We start from the raw sequence: 6,000 nt of genomic DNA on the forward strand, positions 1-6,000 counted from the left end.
CATGTAGGACCATCGCTCTTTATAGATGCATACACACGTGTGTGCACACACACCTAACCCGTGTGTTTGAGCATGGGTGCATGTTTATGTCTCGGAATTATCTGATTGGTTATCCTTTTATTTCCACATCTGTTTGTGGACGTCTGTGGATGTGTTTCCTTGTGGATGTGTGTGTGGATGTGTGTGTGTGTGTGTTTCCTTGTGGATGTGTGTGTGTGTGTTTGCTTGTGGACGTGTGTGGATGTGTGTGTGTGTGGACGTGTGTGTGTGTGTGTTTGCTTGTGGACGTTTGTGTGTGTGTGTGTGTGCGTGGGCCAGGTGACCAACGAGCCTCCTAAGGGTCTACGTGCCAACGTGCGCCGGGCGTTCACTGAGATCACCAACAACTTCTTTGAGGAGCACATCCTGGGACGCCAGTGGAGGAAGATCATCTTTGGAGTCTGCTTCTTCCACGCCATCATACAGGTCAGAACACACCTCCTACTGTATTCATTATGTCTTCTTCCACACCATCATACAGGTCAGAACACACCTCCTACTGTATTCATTATGTCTTCTTCCACACCGTCATACAGGTCAGAACACACACCTCCTACTGTATTCATTATGTCTTCTTCCACACCGTCATACAGGTCAGAACACACCTCCTACTGTATTCATTATGTCTTCTTCCACACCATCATACAGGTCAGAACACACACCTCCTACTGTATTCATTATGTCTTCTTCCACACCATCATACAGGTCAGAACACACACCTCCTACTGTATTCATTATGTCTTCTTCCACACCATCATACAGGTTAGAACACACACCTCCTACTGTATTCATTATGTCTTCTTCCACACCATCATACAGGTCAGAACACACACCTCCTACTGTATTCATTATGTCTTCTTCCACACCATCATACAGGTCAGAACACACACCTCCTACTGTATTCATTATGTCTTCTTCCACACCGTCATACAGGTCAGAACACACCTCCTACTGTATTCATTATGTCTTCTTCCACACCATCATACAGGTCAGACACACACCTCCTACTGTATTCATTATGTCTTCTTCCACACCATCATACAGGTCAGAACACACACCTCCTACTGTATTCATTATGTCTTCTTCCACACCATCATACAGGTCAGAACACACCTCCTACTGTATTCATTATGTCTTCTTCCACACCATCATACAGGTCAGAACACACACCTCCTACTGTATTCATTATGTCTTCTTCCACACCGTCATACAGGTCAGAAACACACCTCCTACTGTATTCATTATGTCTTCTTCCACACCATCATACAGGTCAGAACACACCTCCTACTGTATTCATTATGTCTTCTTCCACACCGTCATACAGGTCAGAACACACACCTCCTACTGTATTCATTATGTCTTCTTCCACACCGTCATACAGGTCAGAAACACACCTCCTACTGTATTCATTATGTCTTCTTCCACACCGTCATACAGGTCAGAACACACACCTCCTACTGTATTCATTATGTCTTCTTCCACACCATCATACAGGTCAGAACACACCTCCTACTGTATTCATTATGTCTTCTTCCACACCGTCATACAGGTCAGAACACACCTCCTACTGTATTCATTATGTCTTCTTCCACACCATCATACAGGTCAGAACACACCTCCTACTGTATTCATTATGTCTTCTTCCACACCGTCATACAGGTCAGAACACACACCTCCTACTGTATTCATTATGTCTTCTTCCACACCGTCATACAGGTCAGAACACACCTCCTACTGTATTCATTATGTCTTCTTCCACACCGTCATACAGGTCAGAAACACACCTCCTACTGTATTCATTATGTCTTCTTCCACACCGTCATACAGGTCAGAACACACCTCCTACTGTATTCATTATGTCTTCTTCCACACCATCATACAGGTCAGAACACACCTCCTACTGTATTCATTATGTCTTCTTCCACACCATCATACAGGTCAGAACACACCTCCTACTGTATTCATTATGTCTTCTTCCACACCATCATACAGGTCAGAACACACCTCCTACTGTATTCATTATGTCTTCTTCCACACCGTCATACAGGTCAGAACACACCTCCTACTGTATTCATTATGTCTTCTTCCACACCATCATACAGGTCAGAACACACCTCCTACTGTATTCATTATGTCTTCTTCCACACCGTCATACAGGTCAGAACACACCTCCTACTGTATTCATTATGTCTTCTTCCACACCATCATACAGGTCAGAACACACACCTCCTACTGTATTCATTATGTCTTCTTCCACACCATCATACAGGTCAGAACACACACCTCCTACTGTATTCATTATGTCTTCTTCCACACCATCATACAGGTCAGAACACACACCTCCTACTGTATTCATTATGTCTTCTTCCACACCGTCATACAGGTCAGAACACACACCTCCTACTGTATTCATTATGTCTTCTTCCACACCATCATACAGGTCAGAAACACACCTCCTACTGTATTCATTATGTCTTCTTCCACACCGTCATACAGGTCAGAACACACCTCCTACTGTATTCATTATGTCTTCTTCCACACCATCATACAGGTCAGAACACACCTCCTACTGTATTCATTATGTCTTCTTCCACACCATCATACAGGTCAGAACACACACCTCCTACTGTATTCATTATGTCTTCTTCCACACCATCATACAGGTCAGAACACACACCTCCTACTGTATTCATTATGTCTTCTTCCACACCATCATACAGGTCAGAACACACACCTCCTACTGTATTCATTATGTCTTCTTCCACACCATCATACAGGTCAGAACACACACCTCCTACTGTATTCATTATGTCTTCTTCCACACCGTCATACAGGTCAGAACACACACCTCCTACTGTATTCATTATGTCTTCTTCCACACCATCATACAGGTCAGAACACACACCTCCTACTGTATTCATTATGTCTTCTTCCACACCATCATACAGGTCGGGAACACACCTCCTACTGTATTCATTATGTCTTCTTCCACACCGTCATACAGGTCAGAACACACCTCCTACTGTATTCATTATGTCTTCTTCCACACCGTCATACAGGTCAGAACACACCTCCTACTGTATTCATTATGTCTTCTTCCACACCGTCATACAGGTCAGAACACACACCTCCTACTGTATTCATTATGTCTTCTTCCACACCGTCATACAGGTCAGAACACACACCTCCTACTGTATTCATTATGTCTTCTTCCACACCATCATACAGGTCAGAACACACACCTCCTACTGTATTCATTATGTCTTCTTCCACACCGTCATACAGGTCAGAACACACCTCCTACTGTATTCATTATGTCTTCTTCCACACCGTCATACAGGTCAGAACACACACCTCCTACTGTATTCATTATGTCTTCTTCCACAACATCATACAGGTCGGGAACACACCTCCTACTGCATTCATTATGTCTTCTTCCACACCATCATACAGGTCAGAACACACACCTCCTACTGTATTCATTATGTCTTCTTCCACACCGTCATACAGGTCAGAACACACACCTCCTACTGTATTCATTATGTCTTCTTCCACACCATCATACAGGTCAGAACACACACCTCCTACTGTATTCATTATGTCTTCTTCCACACCGTCATACAGGTCAGAACACACACCTCCTACTGTATTCATTATGTCTTCTTCCACACCATCATACAGGTCAGAACACACACCTCCTACTGTATTCATTATGTCTTCTTCCACACCGTCATACAGGTCAGAACACACACCTCCTACTGTATTCATTATGTCTTCTTCCACACCGTCATACAGGTCAGAACACACACCTCCTACTGTATTCATTATGTCTTCTTCCACACCGTCATACAGGTCAGAACACACACCTCCTACTGTATTCATTATGTCTTCTTCCACACCGTCATACAGGTCAGAACACACCTCCTACTGTATTCATTATGTCTTCTTCCACACCGTCATACAGGTCAGAACACACACCTCCTACTGTATTCATTATGTCTTCTTCCACACCGTCATACAGGTCAGAACACACACCTCCTACTGTATTCATTATGTCTTCTTCCACACCATCATACAGGTCAGAACACACACCTCCTACTGTATTCATTATGTCTTCTTCCACACCATCATACAGGTCAGAACACACACCTCCTACTGTATTCATTATGTCTTCTTCCACACCGTCATACAGGTCAGAACACACCTCCTACTGTATTCATTATGTCTTCTTCCACACCGTCATACAGGTCAGAACACACACCTCCTACTGTATTCATTATGTCTTCTTCCACACCATCATACAGGTCAGAACACACACCTCCTACTGTATTCATTATGTCTTCTTCCACACCGTCATACAGGTCAGAACACACCTCCTACTGTATTCATTATGTCTTCTTCCACACCGTCATACAGGTCAGAACACACCTCCTACTGTATTCATTATGTCTTCTTCCACACCGTCATACAGGTCAGAACACACCTCCTACTGTATTCATTATGTCTTCTTCCACACCATCATACAGGTCAGAACACACACCTCCTACTGTATTCATTATGTCTTCTTCCACACCGTCATACAGGTCAGAACACACACCTCCTACTGTATTCATTATGTCTTCTTCCACACCGTCATACAGGTCAGAACACACACCTCCTACTGTATTCATTATGTCTTCTTCCACACCATCATACAGGTCAGAACACACACCTCCTACTGTATTCATTATGTCTTCTTCCACACCATCATACAGGTCAGAACACACCTCCTACTGTATTCATTATGTCTTCTTCCACACCGTCATACAGGTCAGAACACACACCTCCTACTGTAATCATTATGTCTTCTTCCACACCGTCATACAGGTCAGAACACACCTCCTACTGTATTCATTATGTCTTCTTCCACACCATCATACAGGTCAGAACACACCTCCTACTGTATTCATTATGTCTTCTTCCACACCGTCATACAGGTCAGAACACACCTCCTACTGTATTCATTATGTCTTCTTCCACACCGTCATACAGGTCAGAACACACACCTCCTACTGTATTCATTATGTCTTCTTCCACACCATCATACAGGTCAGAACACACACCTCCTACTGTATTCATTATGTCTTCTTCCACACCGTCATACAGGTCAGAACACACACCTCCTACTGTATTCATTATGTCTTCTTCCACACCATCATACAGGTCAGAACACACCTCCTACTGTATTCATTATGTCTTCTTCCACACCGTCATACAGGTCAGAACACACACCTCCTACTGTATTCATTATGTCTTCTTCCACACCGTCATACAGGTCAGAACACACACCTCCTACTGTATTCATTATGTCTTCTTCCACACCGTCATACAGGTCAGAACACACCTCCTACTGTATTCATTATGTCTTCTTCCACACCGTCATACAGGTCAGAACACACACCTCCTACTGTATTCATTATGTCTTCTTCCACACCGTCATACAGGTCAGAACACACACCTCCTACTGTATTCATTATGTCTTCTTCCACACCATCATACAGGTCAGAACACACCTCCTACTGTATTCATTATGTCTTCTTCCACACCGTCATACAGGTCAGAACACACACCTCCTACTGTATTCATTATGTCTTCTTCCACACCGTCATACAGGTCAGAAACACACCTCCTACTGTATTCATTATGTCTTCTTCCACACCATCATACAGGTCAGAACACACCTCCTACTGTATTCATTATGTCTTCTTCCACACCATCATACAGGTCAGAACACACCTCCTACTGTATTCATTATGTCTTCTTCCACACCATCATACAGGTCAGAACACACACCTCCTACTGTATTCATTATGTCTTCTTCCACACCATCATACAGGTCAGACACACACCTCCTACTGTATTCATTATGTCTTCTTCCACACCATCATACAGGTCAGAACACACCTCCTACTGTATTCATTA

The 6,000-nt window shown here is 43.4% G+C and overlaps 1 pseudogene; it reads left to right on the plus strand.

The window, feature by feature from the left end:
* The window catches only part of LOC123740004 (dynein axonemal heavy chain 6-like), a 33,487-nt pseudogene extending 32,963 nt beyond the window's left edge, over positions 1 to 524 (plus strand).
* The last annotated feature ends 5,476 nt before the right edge of the window (positions 525 to 6,000 follow it).

This window comes from Salmo salar, unplaced genomic scaffold (assembly GCF_905237065.1).
Source record: "Salmo salar unplaced genomic scaffold, Ssal_v3.1, whole genome shotgun sequence".
Lineage (NCBI taxonomy): Eukaryota > Metazoa > Chordata > Actinopteri > Salmoniformes > Salmonidae > Salmo > Salmo salar.